We start from the raw sequence: 19,989 nt of genomic DNA on the forward strand, positions 1-19,989 counted from the left end.
AGAAAACTGTTTGCTGCCTCTGTAGCAATCAGATAAATCCTGTTGAGTCTAGATACCCTGTTGTGGATACATCAAAAAGAAGATGTATTCATATGCTCCTCTAAATGCCTCAGTATAACATTTAGCTCCTGATAATCTTCATAGAATGTCCATTAGAATAGCAGTCACTGAAGCTGACTCTGTAACTGCATTTTACTCATCACTGCCTACATTCTGGTAGCTTCATCACTCAGTTCCTATCTTACATAAAAGTACTTGCAGAATTGACAAAACAGACATTTGCTTTTGGAAGGGAGATGTTCTGATACAAATTTAGATATCATCTAACATGATTAAGCATATGTCTTCCCTCCCCTTCCTCTTTTAGAGACCATTGATTTAAGAATCAGGGTCTATGGTGTTTTTCTACTAGTCCTTAAGTTCTATTCTCTTGTAATAAATCCACTTTGTACACACTACTGAAATATTCATTGACTGAAAGACAGAAAGCAGAACAGACTGGGGCTGTACAGGCCAGCAGTTAGGGCACACGTTAGGGAAGCAAAACACCATCATTTTGTTTCCTGCTCCAATGAATACTTAATATGAAATACTGAAATATTCATTGGTAAGTGGAAATGGTATCTGACCACATAAGAAGTAACATCTTAGGTTGTGTGAAGTTAAAATGAAGGCAATCCTACAAGGAGCCTGAGGAAAAAAGGTCCAACATCTGACATGATGTATAATTAGCTGGTTGTTAGGAAGTGCTGAAAGAAAACTTGCCACCGCTGTGATTGAGAAATATCTTTCTGGATTTTTATTTGGAATTTTAAATAATTTATATTTCTTATAATGTAAGATGTATAACTTATTTTCATTCTATTAGGCCTGGTGGGACTATACAAAAAAAAGACCAACAAAAAACCAACAAACCCCAAAAAAGTTTTCATTAGTAACAATTTGGTCAGTACCAGAAATAAAAAAGATACTCTGCATATTAAATAACACCTGTTGCTATCTTTTCTAAAAGAAATAATGATGTTTCAGTGTGCCATGAAGTGATGAGCACCAAACTCATTTATTTTGGGGGGGGAAAATGTTACACTGCACATTAATATTTTGATGCCTAAAGTACAGGACAGCAGACCATATATTACAATGAAGCAGAGAAGTCCAGGTTTTCTGTGAGTGCTGAATAGGTGGTAACTCATGATAATGTGCTGCTCAGTCCAGGTCCTAGTAGTAAAGTGGGTATTCAGTTTCTGGGAATATGCAAGTGGTAGAAGGCCACAGATGGATGGGCATGTCACAGAGACTGCCACCGAAATTGCCGTTAGATGGAAGCTTTTGTTGGTAGCTTCACCTAAAAGGTCAAATCCTAAATGGTCAAAGAAATTAATCTAGCATCTCTTTCTTTACTGTAGGTAGCAATTAATCTGATGGATCTTTTCCCCCCTTCAGTGATCTGAGGCATTTGCACTCTGTGGCATTTTAAAAAATTCACATCCGCTGTGACTTCTCATACGTTTGGAGCACTGGTAGGTGGTGCGTCGGTAAGGTGAGCAACTAATAACTCATTATGCAGTTCTGCCAATCAAATACATCTGCTACTTTTTCTCTTAGTGCAAAACACCGAGTACAATTTTGATCCTTCATAAACAAATCGCGGGTAATGTTTTATATAGCACAGGTATTAGCCTTTAGACATGACACTATTATTTGAAAATTATGTAATCGTTAACCTCACATTTTTTCTTCTTCACAAATAGTCTGCAAGAGGTGTAAAACAAAGGTGCTTGTCTGAAAATGTTTGACGATATCATATAAATATGTTTGAAATTATGGCTTTTCATGACTTTTTTTTTTTTTAGAATTCTGTATTCAGGTGGTTAATAGCTGTTGAAAAATTATCATTTATTGTTTGAGAATTATTTGAATGTTTGATAGGTGATATAGAGGTAATGATCTGTTCTGCCCTCCCAGTAAAATTTGGTTACAAAATTAGCCTGTGTTTAGTAACCATGGTGATAAGGGTTTTTTTTTTAATATAGCTTTGTTCTTTTACCCTTTTATTCTTTTAATGAACAAATGTATGCTTCAAGATTTTTCTTAAGCCTTCATATGAGGAAGAGTTTGATGTATAAAATGTTCACAAATTCCAAATGAAATACTCTATCAGCGTGCTTGAGAAGAACTATTTGCAGATGTATCTGTATTCGTAAATTGCTTCCTTTTAAGCTATCAATCTAGGCAACATATCTCTAAAAAGGCTAAAAAATGTGATACAATAAAATACATTAATTTAAAAAAATGTTTTGGCTCCCTCTTTCAAATACCTTCTAATGAACAGAAGAAATTTGTGGCTCTTCCTCTCCAATGGTTTAGGATACAAGTTGTTCACTATTGAGTAATAATTGAAGTCCTCTTGGACATGTATTAATAAGATGACAATAATGGCAACTTTTCCAGAACTGAGTATTCACTGGACATCTGTAATGACCATAGAAATTGTGTTCGAAAGAAACTTGAGAGGTGATCTTACCTACCCTCTGCTTCAAGAGTCAGTTAAATTATTTCTTAGGGATGTTCGCTTTTTTCATTCCCGATGCCCTTCAGTGGTCGAAACTCTACAGTTTCTTATGGATCAAAAAGAAATGGAGGAAGTACGTGCAAATGATTGAAGTGTGAATGTTGTAACCTCAAAATTATTTTCTTTATATATCCACGCATGTTGTGTAAGCTAAACTGATTATACACTTGTGCCAAATCCCGTTCCTATATAACCCAACATCTGTAGCAACTGTGCATGAAAAGGGGTTCTCAGAAAGGGACACCACCATTTTGGGGACAGCAGTGGGGAGAAGAGAAAGGAAGAAGGTGCCTCACTGACAGACACAGGTGTGAGAGTCTTCTCTATTAGGTCAAGCTACAGAAAATTTGGCTATATCTTTACTCTGTGTTTGTTATAAGATGACAAGATTAAGACAAATTCAAATTAAATTTTCAGTCTTAAGTGCATAAGACTTAAGATATGAGATATAACATAGGCACTTAAGTGCACAAGTTTAATAGAAGAACCTCATCACAGCCACTTAACACTTTATGTAAGGAGAAGATTGAAAATTGTTTAAAATTAATCTTATTCAAAATACATGAAGTCTTATTTATAGTGGTGCAAACGAAACAAAAAGGAGTTGATGCTCTAGATTTTTTCCTGTTATTCACTAACATTTTTTGCCTCCTCTTGACGATTACCAAAGTGGCAAAATAGCACTGTGGTAAATTGTTCCCTTAATTGATTTATTAGGAGACTATTCAGATGGTTGAAGTGGTCTTTATTAGCACAGCTTTAATAATTGAGCCCTTCAGCAGAAAGAAAACATATAAACAGTATTTCGTTACCAAGCTTGCTTCCACCTTTCAAGCACAGGGAGAGCATTCTTCAAAAGCATTCTTTGGCTTTCTGATAGCTTTTTTCAGTGATTTTTCATGAACTCTATCATAGAAAGGGTGAAGCTGTTTAATTTATTTCTAGTTCCTAATTCAATACTGCATATAGCAATATTCTCACTAGCAATCCAGAGCACCCTGCTGTAAAAAATGGACTCTTGCTTCACTTTAAATATGTCCTGAGGCTGGGGCCTGGCATGACGCTGTAATTATTTGGAACCTCTCTCTCTCTCTCCCCCCCAGCTCCGCCTGGTGTGAGAGGTGCCAGCTTTTCCCTTTGCTGTGTGTTTTCTTGTGATGGCAAGAACTCCTATATGCTTTGTTTAAAGAAAAAAAAAACCAACACTGATGTACCTGAGGGAGAAAAAGACATTTTTCTGCTGCAGCCTGCTTCAAATAAGAACCCTAAAAAGGGGAAAAGAGGCAGCATGTGCCTTTCTCAAGAACAGCTTGGGCCACGTGCGCCCCGGGAACACGCTGGAGAGCAGGGCAGGATGGGCTGAGAGAGACCATGCGCGCGCCCTGCAGTTCGTACTCTCAATGTAAGCACAGGGAATGTGCTTATTAACAGTCTTAAGAAAATCTTATTTCCCTCTGTAGATGAGTTTTTGCTATTAACAGAGCTATATGATTTATGTCAATTGTGTCCTGATAAGGTCTTTTGTGTCTCACAGCAGGTGCACAGTGGAAAAATGGACGTAATTTAACTTCAAGGCTTTTGCTAGTTGAAGATCCTGGCCAAACACTGCAAAATCCCCTCCATGATCCCAGGCCTGAAGGATGAAGACGATCCTTAAAGAAGATACCTCCTTTTTTTTCCACTCTATGTGGATAGCCCAGCCTTTATTGGTATAAGGAAACTTTGGTGCTGAGCTTTTGTCCCAGCTCTTGTAAACATGCAATAATAGCCAATTATTTTTAGAGAGCAGCAGAGAAGGATGTAAAAGACTTTTTAATACAATAGCAACCATCTTTCTCTTTCCATTTGTGTTTCCTGCATCCTCAAACCACCAAGAAAGACAAGACTTTTGTACCCAGAGGACAGGATGAACCACAGAAGTTATTTTTGTCTTAAGTGATAAGTAGAAGTGAAAAGAGTTTGGCTTCTCCTGTTAACATAAGCCTTGGGTTTGTGTCAGCAGAGCAGAGAACCCATGTGATAACTACGAGAACTTCTTCCAATTATTCACATCCAGACCTTATGTGAACCTGTTTCTGAGCTCCCTTGTGCTGGGAGAGCTGTGTTTGAACCTATCTGTGAGGATTTACGTATGCTGCCTTTAGCTTTCTGCCTGAGATGCTCGCCCTTTCAGTCTCTCCTTTTTCAGCAAGAATGTTCAAAGGTGGCTAAAAGCTGGTGGCTGTACCCTCAGAGTTACAGAGATCGGAGTGATATATTGCTATGGGTCAAGGCCTTGTTCTGCACTCACACCATAATTAAGGACTCGTGTAACTGTCATGGGAGAACAACCTCACAAACCTCACAGTTTTGTCACAAATTCTTTCCCAGCTCAACCCAGAATTGCTAATTCCACTTCCCCTGTTTGAGGTTGTGTCTTCCCAAAGGGACATACAGATGACCCCTCAGGGTTGAACCAAAGTCCCAGGGCAGCCAGCACACATGGTGGTTTGCACTGAGGGTGTCTGGAACCTGCAGAAAGCGGGATGGGATTCACCTGTTTAATACCTTTACCCGTCACCCTGTAGGAAGTGACTGAGTGCGTGCTCATAAAGTTTGTAGGTGATGCCAAACTTGGGTGGCACCAGTTGATATGCTCAAGGGCATGGCCGCCAGCCAGAGGGCTGTAGGCAGGCTGGAGGAATAGGATAAATAGTCACTTAATGAAATTCAGCCAAGTCCTCTACCCGGGAAGGAGGTGCCTCTTGCTATGACACAGGCTGGCTGGGGAGCAGCCGTGTGGGAAAGGCCCCACGGGCGCTGGTGGGCGGTGAGCTGAGCGTGAGCCAGCGGTGACCCTGGCAGCAGCACGGGCCAACAGCATCTAGGGCTGGATCAGTAGGAGCACAGCCAGCAGGTAGGACGGTGGATTGTCCTCCTCTACTCAGCACTTGTTATGCCACTTCTGAAATACTGAGGGCACTTGTGAGCACCCCAGTGCAAGACAGATGTCAATAACCTGGAGCGAGTTCAGCGGAGCTTGCATTGCCTTGAACTGCTATCGAACCGTGTCTTGAGGTGACAGGCTCGATTGCTGAGTGAGGTGCCAGCAGCTACCACTACCCTTGCAATGGCCTTCACTCTTCCATTTTACACTTCCCACCCCACTATCTCACTTTTGAATTTTGAAAGCTGCTTCTCACCTCCAAAGCAAAGCGGGACCTCTGGGAGGATGTTTTCAACAAGGCAGGGTTTTAGAGGAGGTGCCGTCGTTTCTCAACGTGCCTGCATGTCTCAGTTTGACTGGGGTTGTTAATTTGGAAGCTGATACAAAAGGATGGGCCTGAAAGAATATTTTGGGGCTGAATACTGCCAAGCCTTGTGGGGACTGAAATTCCCAAACTGCTCCTTCAAGGCTTTAAAAGCGCTGAGTCAGGACTCAGAAAATCATGACATGAGTTTGGTAATAGGAGTTACTATGATGATACATTTGGATGTGTCATAACACATTCAGATATATGCCTTCTGACAGCACCCTTTTGACCCTTCTGGCTTTGTGGCCCATTTTCAAGTTTTTCTCTGTAACCAGAAGGGTTAGGAATATGAAGTGGTTTTGTTTTGGGTTTTTTTTCCTAACTCTTCTCTAGCTTTGTTTTTTAAACTTATCTTAAGTTGGTAGTAATGTTCTGGTGTGTTCAGACAATGTCAAATCTAAAATTTTTAAGTTAAAGGCCCATGATTAAAATCTATGAGCTGGCAACACCAAAAATTGGATGCAAATATTGTAGTTTAGTCTTATTTTAGGTATAATTTATATGGACGTGCAATGTAATTCTTATGTCTATAATCATAGTTCCTCTTAATTGACTGCTCAGCAAGTGATTATCACAGTAGTTCCTGGGGTTTAATATCGGTAATAAAATAATGTTTGCTTTCTCTTTTCTAAGAAGTTCATTGGGTCCAGTTAAGCGTGGCAAAGTTTTCCTCCATAGCAGAGAAAAGCAGCTATCAGTGGAGAATTTGTACCTAAGTACCAGGCTGTAGTGAGAATTTAAAATTATCAATTTCCAGGGCGAATTCCTATTTGAAGATTTACTCTTAGAGCCATACATTCAGTGTTTATATCTGATGCCAAGCTGCAGGGAAATATTCCTGACAATGTTTTCCTTGTGCCCTGCACTGACTGACTGAAATTTACAGCTGACCTCCCCGACAATAGTTCTGTCAGAGGATCGGTCCTTCAGGCAAATTGCCAGCTCAGACATGAAAATCTGCAAATGGAAGAATGCATAAAGCCTTTTGCATTAAAACTGTAGAGACGTAAATTTTCCCTGACAAAGCTGGCATTGTGGCTTCTTTTGCTGCTTTCTCCTTCGTCATTTTTCTTCCCATTGAGGAGGGGGAAATGATATTTTTCTTCTCCTAGGGCATGTCCAATCATACTAAAATGCTGTTGTACTAAATGCCAAGGACTCATTACTGTTCTTGAAAATTTGTCTCTCTAATGGAAATTTGTGGCCTCCGAGAAAGTTTCAGTTAGTTCCCAACTCCAGCTACCAAAATGACTTCAAAATATCAAAATAGAAGACTTTCATTATGAGTTAATCTAAGGGAAAGATTATGTTCATCGCAAGGGTTTTACTGGTAGGTCATGCCCCTTAAGAGCTTTATGGCCATCAAGTACAATGTACTGTAAAAAGTGTCAGTGATTCAATAGGACACACTTTTTTATTAACAAATTGGTACATGGGACAATTTCACAGGTGTTAAGTTGCTGAAGGAGCTGTTTTTGAGCTGGGAAATACATTTATCTGTGTAACTATGTTCTGCCTTATGATTCGCTTTTCTTGTAGTTAACAATTTACTTCTCTACCCACGCTCTCTGTTGGCTGTTGCTGTGTCCTGTAGAATAACTACCGTGTTTCAAAGATCAGGAAGACGGACACAGAATTTAATGAATAATTAACACACAAATTTCATAGATAAAGGGCCTTGGAAGCCCCAGGGATGAAAAGTCCCACGCAGAAGTACTACTCTGACAGTTTGGGTGGATTTATGTTGAGTGCAGACATGATCTCAGTTCAATTCCTGCTTCTTTTGGACCCTTCCCAAGTAGTTACAGGTAATTTATTTAGGCTGAGGTTTTTGTGTCTGTTCCCTGTAGCAGACCACTGCCCTCATGAAGGTGTGCTTCACAGAAGCAGTCAGGAACCTGAAATAAGCTCCCTTATGGCCAAAAAGCTGGCAGAAAACTCTGCCAGGCAAGACGCAGCAGATGATGCACTCAAAATCTTTTTATGGCCCAAAGGGAACACATTGTATATGCATACATACATATATATATATGGAACTAAGCATTTAGTGTTAGGCCAGTGAATACTTTAACAGTCTAATCAAAGTATAACAAACATTTTTGTTAGTCCATTTGCAGGAATACCAAGACTCATTTTCCACACTGATTAAAAAAAGAAAAAGAAATGCCCCTTTAATACGTTTGCACAAACAAGCCTACAACTATGGACCGCTTTTCTTGGGTGTCATGCTCGTCCCTCCAACGCAGCTTGGACAACGCAGGCCGACAGCTCCCTGCATCCTGGAGCTGAGGGGCAGAAGGTGATGTGACAAACCATCAGCATCCTGCTGTTCTCAGTGGTGGGAGAGCGACACTCATGGTGGTGCCGCCTTCTCCTCCGTGTTTGCCTTCTCCTGGGCTGCCAGCTGCAGCCTGGCAGTGGCCCACAGCCCCAGGCACACAAAAGGCGATGGTTTGTCAGGCGGTGACGGGGGGAGTGAGGAGGGAAGGGTGTCACCCCTCCCCAGCGGGGCCACCCCAGAGCTGGAGCAGGGGAGGCAGCAGTCGCTGGCCCCAGCGCAGGGGTTAAACCGGTGACACCCAGCTCAGGTTCTTCTCCTTCTTCCTTTCTCTGTATTTTATGTTATTCTGAAGTTAGCTTTTCACTAGCAGATTTGGTCCTGAGCCACAGATTTCTGATTAATTCAGGTTTTGCTGATCTAGGCTTATGTTTCTGGTCAGTCTCTAGTTTGGCAGTAGCAATATTTATTTCATTATCTGCTTTAAATATTGTCAAGACTTTGTCAAGAAACACAAGCACTGCTGAGATAGTTGACAATACATGACAAGTGATGTCCATAACACAAAACATAAAGGTCATGTCCCTAACATGAACTGTTTAGTTCCTATCACCCCCAAAGTAAAAGTTGCTTACAGGTAGCCGTCATGTCCCTCCTCTAGGGAAAAAAATCAGTGGAATCCAAAATGATGCAGGAAGTTTTCATTTGACAGCTGGGTGCATTCTGGGGAGTCAGGCTGGGTAGCAAGCCGCTAAAATAGGCAGCTGTAGGGCCTAAAAATCATACCTGCTCTTGCAGCAGGTCACACACAAGGGAAAGAAAGATGAGAGACTAAGAGGCTGCTAAGACCATGGGCCTGATGAGAAGCATTGGCCAGTGCTGCTCCTGAGGGTCCAAGCCCATGCAGAGACACCATCGGATGTCCGAGGAGCTGTGAGATGGTAAGTACTGTCACCTGAGCTCACCCTTCTACCTGTTTTCCACAATAGGGAAGACACAGCCCTTTATACAATGATAACATTCAAAATTATCTCCTTGTTTGCTCCTCCTGGCCTAAGAAAAAATTCTTAGCTCCACATATATGGTGTGTTCTTATCTCTCTCAAGAAGATTTTGAATGTAACAACACGCATCTTGAATTACACTCTCCTGGAAACTCTGCTGACTTGGAAATCATGTCCTGAAGATAGGAGGTGATTAGTTGTTTTTTTCCAAATAATGAAAGTAGAATCACTTTTTTTTTGTTGGTTTCATGGCACAGAAGGACCTGGCTAGGTTTCCTCCCTTGTATAGTTCAACTTTGCACGTAAGGCGCATATCCAGGATGTAGGAGACTCAGTTTCATTTCTCTTTCTCAACTAAAAGGGTTTCAGTCCCATCCCTTCCCAGTCCCATCTCCCATCTGCATGGAGAAAGTCTCAGCACCAAACTGTTCAAGGGTGAATGGTAGGGGGAAAAAAAAAGAGCTCAATTCTCTGCCCTTGAAGCTCTGTCACTGTCATGAAGTAATTCAAGACTCCTTGTGCCTGTAAGTGTGGCATGACCGTAGATCCCACCTGGCTTTCACAGCTCCTTACGTGAGAGAGACCTTAACTTTGACTTCTGCTCCTGGATGGGTAATACATTTATGAAACATTCATTGGTTGAAATAAATAAAGGGACCTCTGGAGACCTAAAGAGATCTTTATTTTTAGTATGCTTATTTGAAATATGTAATAACCATCAGAAATCACAAATATGAATCAGTGGAAATAAGTCATATATATATGGCATGTAAAACAACCTCCATAAATTTTTCTTATCTACATGATATTGTTCTCATAAAGTACATGTGTTCTAGTGCACTCCTCAATCACAACAGTTTCATGTGACCAAAGAAAAAGTGATTAAGAGGAAAAGAGATGATTTCATTTACTAATTTCTCTTCACTGCTAATCTCACTAAAGCAGATTAATGATTTTGGTAACTACTAGAAGGTTCAGAGCCCTGCAGTTCTGGATTTGGGGAAAAAAATCAAAAACTGTACTGACAGATTAAAAAAAAAGTGAGTGAGGCATGAACCAGCGAATGAGATTTAATAACAAAATCTACTCTTTTTCCTGTGCAAATAGCTCTATTGACTTTTGCAAGAGTACTGTAAAGTGAAACCAAGGTATTCAATAATAATAATAACTGTTTGTTTCCAAATAATTAATCTCTTCCTGCAACAGAGAACTGTCCTCCTCTATTGTACAGTAAATCAACACCCATTTCTAATGGGCGGTTTGTCTGCATGGGATTATTTAAGGCTTGCTTATACACCTAGAGGACTATGTCTAATGCTAAGCAGTGCTGAACTTCTGTTCTTACACAGTGGTTGTCTATCCTACCTTCAAAAGACGGCACCGTGACTGGTACCGAGCTTTATAAGACTGTCCCCTTGTAACTGTTATATGTGTCCCTTGTTACTTACAGCTGTCCCATAACTATTTCTCTCGTGCTTTTGCACTTTTAGCATTGAAGAAAGGGAAAACAACGAAGCAGGCAGCTACAAACCCTGATATCTGGTTTCAGCAGTGTGCCACACTTTAGGAGCAATTCTGATGAAAACAGTAATTGAAGAGTTGGAGGTGAAAAGGGGTTAAATGCAACACAGTTTTCCAAAATGGGATCGATTATGCCAGGCTGCATTGGGTGCCAGTGGAATGGTGGTGTTTTAATGTTTATCTTTGTTTCTCATTACCTGAATGAATAACTAAATAGCTATTTTACTTGGCAATAAATTAGTGTTTCCTGTATCGAGTCTATTTTTCCTGTCATGGTAATTGGTAAGCAATCTCCCTTCCTTTATCTCAACCCATGAGATTTCTCATTCCTGTTTGTCCTCTTTTCTACCTCTGTCCTGCTGACTGAGGGAAATGGGGAGAATGAGCAGCTGGGTGGTAAGTTTGGCTGTTAGCTGAGGTTAACCCACCACAAAGACTAATTTCATCAGTTCCTCTATTAACATTTTCTTGCCTTTAGTAGCCGGAGACAGAACTTGTTTTCCTGGGAAAAGAAAAAGTGTTGCTAATTCTACAATTTGGAAATCCAGTTTGAAGTCTGAGTGGCTAGGGAAGCTGTTAAGGACACTTTTTACATAGACTCATAGGATGGTTGAGGTTAGAAGGGGTCCTCTGGAGGTCATCTAGTACAATACCCCTGATCAAGCTTCTCTTCTCCACGTTGAACAACTCCTGCTCTCTCAGCCTTTTCTCATAGGAGAGATATCCCGGTCTGGACTGTCTCCTGTATGCCTATGTCTCTCTTGTACTGAAGAGCCCAGAACTGCACACACTATTTCAGGTGTGGCCTCACCAGTACTGTGTTGAGGGGAAGGACCACCTCCAACAACCTGCTGGTAGCACTCCTTTTAACGCAGACCTGAATGTCATTAGCCTTCTTTGCCACAAGGTCCCATTGCTGGGTTGTGTTCAACATGGTGTCCACCATGTCCCCCAGGGTTTTTTTCTGCAAAGCTGCTTTCCAGCTGTGTGGCCTGCAGCTTGTAGTGGTGTCTCGGGTTGTTCCTCCCCGGGTGCAAAACTTTATACTTCCCTTTGTTGATCTTTACAGAGTCCCTGTCAGCCCATTTCTCCAGTCTGTTGAGGTCCCTCTGGATGGCAGCACAACCCTCATCATTTTTTTATGAAAAGGAAGAGGATCAAAGCTGTTGGAGTTTTCAAAGCGGGCAGGTTCCACTGGAGGAAGAACTCTCCACCAGCCACAGATGGAGCAGACCCCATTTGCAATTCAGTTATGTAAGGTTTGGAACATTTTAGGTAAGAATTTGTCTTGCTTTTGGAGTAATAAAATGTTTTCATTTGTGCTGACTACCAAAAGCATCAAATGTTCACCTGGCAAAGGGTCTATTCTAATATATATCAAAATCTGTCCAATTGAATCAGGGAGTTTAAAAGAGAAAATCAACTCTTAACTTTACAGAAATGCAATCAGGAAATAGGTCGACCTAAGAAACACACCTGATGTAAAAGAGTTCTTTCTGCTAGGGCATGTCAAGGTAAGCTAGGAAGCCAGATCTAGCCTCTGAGCTTTAAATGCGCTACTTGATTCCTGCGGTGTTTGCAATAACTTTATTCTGCCTGGTCAGTGACAAATCCATCTGGTGTAGCAGCTGTTGCGTGAGCACTGTCTAATCTCATTCTAGTTGGAGCACAGCAGAGAAAGAGGTTCCTCTCTCTTGAGGGAGCCTCCTCCCATTCTGAAGGAGTTTCGTAAGTCTCCAAAGTAAATCTGCAGAGCTAAGGCAGCTACAGGGTGGTGTCAGATTGGACGTGGAGGCAGTTCTGAGGTGCTGAGCAATGTACAGGTGACTTGACCCAAGACCCTTGTTTAGGAAATTGAATTCTGCCTTAGGAGGATAGAATGCTTGCAGGACGGGCAAGGACTGTGTAGTAAATAACACTACTTACAGAGGTAAATTAGAGTCCTAAACAGTCATGGTTTAAGCTAATTTTGTTTTCAGAGGAAATCTCTAGGCAGTTCAATTGAGCCCTTTCTTGATGCTAACAACATACTTGCAAAGAATTTCAGCTTTAGTGTATGTAGACTGGAGTTTTAAGCAGTGAGTTAGATATATGGGGAAGAAGCATCACGATAATCTACAGCAGTGAAAGTAGTATGATAGACCTATACATTATGAGAGTGATTTTTCTGGACTCATAAGCCAAATTCAGAGATGATCTGTTGAAGTTTAAGTAGGGGAATTTACATTTTCATAACATTCTCTAGTATATAATCCGCATCTCTTAGGCTATATATATTACAACCTTGTTTTATAGTGTTTTTCAAACTGGATCGCTGTGCTTACCCTAGGGTTTTAGAATTTACTTGTTCAGAGTCTATCAGAATGGTGTGAGATAGAGCAGAGTGACATTAATTTAGGAGAATGGTCCTTGAGTTTCTTGTATTCTCTTTTAGTGTGGGATCATATAAAATATATAGCAGCATGTCCTGGTTTCGGATGGGGTAGAGTTAATTTTTCTTATCTGCAGCTGGTACAGTGCTGTTTTGGATTTAGGATGAGAATAATGTTGATAACATACTAATATTTTAGTTGTTGCTAAGCAGTCAAGGACTTTTCGGCTTCTCATACTGGCCTACCACCAAGAAGGCAGGGGGCACCCAAGAAACTGGGAGGGGAAAGAGCCGGGACAGCTGACCCAAAATGGCCAAAGAGATATTCCATACCATATGATGTCATGTTCAGCATATAAATCTGGAGGGTGAAGAAGAAAGGGGGGCAAGGTTCAAAGTTATGGTGTTTTTTCTTCCCAAGTAATGGTTACATGGGACGGAGCCCTGCTTTCCTGGAGACGGCTGAACACCTGCCTGCTGATGGGAAGTAGTGAATGAATTCCTTGTTTTGCTTTGCTTGCGCGTGTGGCTTTTGCTTGAGTTTTCCCATGAGTTTCCTCATTTTTACTCTTCTGATTCTCTCCCTCATCTCACTGGGGGACAGCGACCGAATGGCCACGTGGTCCTAGTTGCTGGCTGGGGTTAAACCATGACACAGCAGAGATAACTTTCTTGTTACATGTAGTGGGCCAAATTACAAAGGTCATATGTAGAGGTTGCAATGTATATGAGTCAGATTCTGTGGGAGTAGGAAAGAAATAAAAGTAATAGCAGCTCTGTCTCCCTTGCACCCATTTGCATTCACCTCTGATTTGAGTCCAGGGAAGCTGGGTTTTAATGAACCATGCACTCTGCTCTTAAAACACTAACGTAAACTCTTCCAGCTTTGATTAGCAGAGGCAGCAAGGATTAATTTTAAAATGGGACATTCCATGCAGGGAAGCTTCTGCCAAAGCGTATCTTAAGGTCCGATGTAAGATGGAAATCTAAACAAGGTGCCAAAGGAAGAAATGAAATAGGATTGTCAGCCAAATTTTACTAGGGGAGATTATACAATGAAGATTCTCAGTGATATTATATTGCAGTGAAGTCCTACTCTAAGAATTACTAATAAAACACTAAAACATTTATTAGATTTAATTATGCATATCTGAAACCATTTTGTGGAGCTCTTCTTTTCGCCATAGCTTTTAAATGAGTAAGAACAGACAGACGCATTAACTCCCTTGTCTGCTTCCCAAACCTTTATTCCACCATTAGGTTTGCTAAACCGAAATCTTCTGTGCTTATTCTAAAAACGTCCTCTCAGAGGATGGATTCAGAGTTTGATGTGGTCACCGACCAGTCTGCACAAGGGCTTGAGACAGTGACAGCAATGCCAATATACACACATTGGCTGCTCCTGCTTTGTCTCGTGCGGTTTTGGTTTGTCACAGGCTGTTTGCTCTGGATCATTGTACAGTTGAGAAAAAGGATGGCTGTTTAAGGCTAATTTGAAATTTAATGGCCACCATGACAGGGATTAACCTAAAGCAACTGGTATATTCTTCAGTATACAGAGGATCATATTTAGGAATGGATTTGGTGCCTTAGGAGAGGGTGAATAATACATTTTCCCCCATGACTAGACAATTACTTCTTGCAGTTTGAGGCACAAGTCTGCCTTTGTTTCAATTAGGGTAAAGAATTTTCTTGGTGGCCCTTTTATGAAGATTACTATGCCCAATTCAGTTTTAAAATTTTTTAATGGTTTATAATTTGTAGCCATCTGTCAGTGGCCTGGTAAGGCATAATAACTATTTGCTGTTCTCAGGCATTAATACGTTGCTCCGAAGCATCTTTTTCCTGAGCCATAGCAGTCATTGTAATTTACCCTACATTCCATTATGCTTTAATTACCTGATCATCTGTGCAGATTATGGTTCAGTATTAAAAAAAAAGGAAGATTCACAATGTTTGTCAAAAGCAAGTGCCCTTTTCTCATCTTCACCTGCTCCAAATTAAGCTGAGTTTAGTAATTGGAGAAATGAAAGAGGTTGTGTGAACTGAAAATCAATTTGGAACACATGCCACAAAGAATGCTTTCTTACGAGGCATTTCTGGTTTTCGCCTTTTTATGTACCTGTAATTATTTACGCTAATTATAACTGAAGTATCTCTCCCTTACACACACATGAGGCTGGCAATTATATGTGACCTCCAAAATCAGAAACTTGTAAGATACAAGTTAGAGTTCCAACGCTAGAAAACACAAGCCCTGCTATGGGAGCTTCTGCATCCAGGCCTGTGTCTGTCCTGGAACCAAGACATTACTCTCACTCCACTGTGCAGAAGCACAGTTTGAGTTTAGAGAGAAGAACTTGTCTCTTCTATTTATGTGCTACCCAGTTATATCATCAGAGAACTTGTTTAGAGCCCCCGGTTTTTCTTTGGTTGAATTTAAGCCAGATCCTTAGCTGGAAAAATTGCCTTGTCTCTGAATCCAACAGAGCAATGTTGATGCACCAGCTGAAGATCTCAATGGATTATGAGCAATTGAAAGTAGCTGATTACCTAATATGAAAGGCAACGACCCCTCTGTGGCGTGGAGTGGAGAGCCCTGTTGGTTGGGAGCTCTCCCCTCTCGCTACCGGATGGCAGATTTCCCTGTTCCCTCATCCCACAGTTCCCACACTTTGCTCAGGATAGCATCTCATCTTGAAGATTTTGATTGTATCTCTATTTGACCAAAGAGTCAAGACAATAGCATTTTTGTGCAAGGTCCTAGCAAAATCCCTGCCATGTCGTTTTGAATCATGCACGGAAAAGTATGCTCTACCTAGAAATAAAAAAACAATGCACAGAGGGATATTCTTCACTACTTTATTTAGGAAACTAAAGTAGTAGAAGTAGCAAAGGTAATATAGATAAAACTTTTTTTTTAATTTTATTTTTTTTGCTTTGGGCAATGGCAAACTACCAGAATTATGGTGTATGATTCAGGCTAATGCTTTATTTGTGCGACTTCATCAGTTGATTTCATGCAGCTTTAGCTAATAGGGTAGTGATGCAAAAGAAATATGGTAATGGTAACAAGTTACATCAAATTACTCTTTTGACTGCAACTTGTGGAAGCTGCCTTTGATCTCCAAGTCCTACCATTGCGGGGAGGGATAGGCATTAATTTTATCCAAACCTTGCAGTTCCATATGCTGTTCATTTCATGCTATGACAGTGACTGATTTAGAATAGATGCCCATTGTTTCCAAGCTCACCACATTGTCTGGGCTTTACTGTTATAGTCCTCAATCTTTTGACTCCCTGATATAAATGGGGGAGAGGAAGGCCACGACTAAGTCATTTTAGACAGGTACCATGTCAGACAAGGACACGTGGCGTGGTCTCTGTGGCAAGGGACTGAGGCAGGGCTGTGACATGAATCTATTGGCACTAATTGTGATTGTCAATTTTGGAGAAAAGTCAGATTTATTGCTTGTAGAGTTTGTGAAAAATCCTGCAGATGTGCATAATGGCATATTTCTGATCACTTTATCAGCTTTAATGCTGTTACTCTCATGTAAAATATTAAGCAAAAAACATCTTTAACTAGATCAGGTTGCTCAGAGCCTCATCAAGCCCGGCCTTGAAAGTCTCCAGGGATGGGGCCTCCACCTCTCTGGGCAACCTGTTCCAGTGTCTCACCACCCTCATTGTAAAGAACTTCTTCCTAATGTCTAATCTAAACCTGCCCTGCTGTAGTTTAAAACCATTGCCCCTCGTCCTATCTCTACATGCCCTTGCAAACAGCCCCTCCCCAGCTTTCTTGTAGGCCCCCTTCAGGTACTAGAAGGCTGCTATAAGGTCTCCCCAGAGCCTTCTCTTCTCCAGGCTGAACAACCCCAACTCTCTCAGTCTGTCGTTTGTGAGTACTTGCTGGTCTTTGGACCTTGTTACATGGATGAAATAGTTCCTTTGACTATAATGATCGGAAAAATTTCATAGGCAAAAGAAATCATACTTGACAGCCTTTGCCAAACTACCTGGAATGCTTTTTATTGTCATGTAAATTTGATTTTGTATTGTAAGGGTATAGGGGCAGGAGAATTACCATGTGATAGGCCAGTAGTTGATGCACTAACTTCAAGCCTACTGGACTGTGAAAATCACAGAACCACTCAGTGCCTTAGTTCTTCAGTTACAGAAAAGCAGAGGAAAGTTGTAATTTGATTAATTAAAGATTGAAATTTGCACATACTGTGGTAATGAGACATAAATATTCTTAAAATAAGGTATTCCCACCCCACGGTCCAAGGATGTGTGTACACAGTAACCTTCAAAAGTGCAATAAAGACAAATCCAAATTGGCTCTGCATGAGCCAGGTGGGAGCTAGAAGCCCTGTATCACTTTTTTTGCACAAAGCACATCCAATCTGAGATGGCCTTTTGACTTGGATAAAGTGTCAGATGGCATATTCTACCTTCAGATCTTGGCTGGATGTCCATGTTATGTTTGAATGGTACCATATAGACTTGCAGCCTTGGTCTTGGTTTTTTTGCAGGGATTTTTGCACCACTCTTCACAGGTGAAAGCAAGTGAAATATCGTTATATCTATCAAGTCCAGGCTGGACTGGATTTGAAGGGAATAGATTCTGATCTCTGCTGAAACAAAGAAAGATTCCTGAAAGATGCTGCTGCTTTTATCCTATCACATACATGTTATTTTCATTCAAATTATTTTTGAGGTATTGATAGCTGGCTATAAGAGTGAATTTGAATATTAAACCCACACATTTACATGGCTCCCTGGATTATATGCCTCTGTATTGTGTCAGGGTATTGGATCTTGCAGGCACACTTGTGAGACACAGTACGCACTTTAGATCAGTGACCTGTTAGTAAATGGCAGGTTTAAAGAAGCTAGAGTTTAAGAAGACCTCTCATAAACAGGCCAAAACAATGCTGTAAGATATTGACTAATGTACTTGAAAAACAAACAGCAAATCAATGGTCTATTTAGTTTGCAGCCCTTTGGTGTTCCATCTTATATTTGTTTGCACAGTGCCTCATACTTTGCATCTGTTGGCAATATCATAAACATATAGTAAATATAAATTACAATTCATGGTAGTCAATGCTAGTCCTAAAAGACCATTTGCTGAGGACAAGTGACTAAAATGAGAAGACAAGTTCCAGATGAGTTGCTTGCCAAGATAAAATAAATTCATTATAAAGAATGAAAACATAATTTTTGTGAACCCGACTTACACATAGCTCAATCACTTCCTACAAAGATAAGTAAGAACAACAAATTTCAAACTTCCCTTTTAAAGTCTTCACTAGTATCAAGGATTTGCTTCAGCAATGACTTTGTGAGACTGAGCTCCCTAAATGCTTTTGAAAACAGTATACTGGAGATAATAAATGAGTGACTCAATGCTTTGGCATACTCCTGAAAATGTGAACAGTTGGGACCACAGCTAACAGCAACAGATGGGGAGTTCTCCAGCTTTGAACATTCAGTAGGAGACCACAGTAATCCTGTAAGTCTGCCAAAGAAAACACCAAGTTGGAAGAAATAATTATTAGCCTCGCAGTCTCCTAGACTCTTCAGTCCGCAAACTTGCTAATCGATACCTTCCTTCATGTTCTCCTGATTATTGGGCCTTTTCAATCTTTTCCATTGAAAGCAGTGACAAAACTCACCCTAGAGCCTCACCTAGTAGAGCCTCTCAATTTCCTAGATCTCTTTTAAAAATGTCAACTTCAACTTGAAAATATCATCTTGTTTGGAGATTGGCTGAAGACATTTCATATGAAAGCCTTGAACTGTATGGACAGTGTTAACAGCAGTTTCCATGATTGGTGCTACTTTATTCACAGCACAATTTATGAATGTCACCAGCAATTTCACTTGTATTTTGCCCACTTTACTTCATGTCAAGCTGTGTGCTGAACATCCCATCTCTGTATTGGGCCACAAGAGAGGGTAACAGCGTGGAAAGGATTGCAGTGGTTTTACCATTCCACTGACACTCAGCTTTCTATCACCATGTCAACCTACAAGAATAAGTACTTGGTCCAGGGTGACCAAGATGCATTTGACAGCTAGCCAGCTAGGGACCATACTGTGCTGATGCTAACGAGCTGGAGAAAACATCAGTCAGTGAAGAAAGGCTGAAATGAGACTTCTGACACTTTTTGATCAAGACTTGTGATTTGATGTTGCATCTGGCTGTGACACGGAATCCTTGTTTTCTTTTAGATAATCACTTTGCAGCATTCTAGGCATGATTTTATGGGCAGTGTAGTAAGTGTTTCTGTGTGTAGACCTTGCCCCGTGAGCTGTGAATCTACCATTTCAAGGCTTCATTAGCCCTGGAGGTGTAACCACAAATATAAGTTGTTCAAAATACAAACAACTATGACAGGTGCAGCCCACACATGAAGCGGGACCTTGCAGGGCTGTTTGTCACAAGGCTACACAAACTGTTTGGTGGTTTCCAGATGATTGCAAGACATCCATTTTCACTAACAGAACACAAATGGTATGTGAGTAGTCAACTGGAGATAAAAAAGACAGGATTCAGCCTGGATTATTGGAAATCGAATCAATACAGCTAACAAATTTTAAAATGCAGTTTAGCTAACCAAATTCAGATATCTACTTTAAACGTTTTGAACTAAACCTTACTCACCACTGACTGTATCGGGTAGATCTTCATTGATTACAGTAGGAACTTAGACACTTAATATACCTGTAGACGCTCTCATGTAGACATCTAAAGGTAGGTGTCTCAGTCTGGAGTTGAATCTCACTTTGCCTTTCTGGATCATATTCTGACATTGTTAGAATCACCAGAGATTGACTCCTAGCCAAAAAAAAAAAAAAAAAAAAAAAAAAGGCTTTTAAGCTGGAACTATTTTTCCTAAGCTTATTTTTCAGTTCCAGATTTAGAATAGCAGGTGTCAT

Source organism: Rissa tridactyla, chromosome 3 (genome assembly GCF_028500815.1).
Source record: "Rissa tridactyla isolate bRisTri1 chromosome 3, bRisTri1.patW.cur.20221130, whole genome shotgun sequence".
Taxonomy (NCBI): Eukaryota; Metazoa; Chordata; class Aves; order Charadriiformes; family Laridae; genus Rissa; species Rissa tridactyla.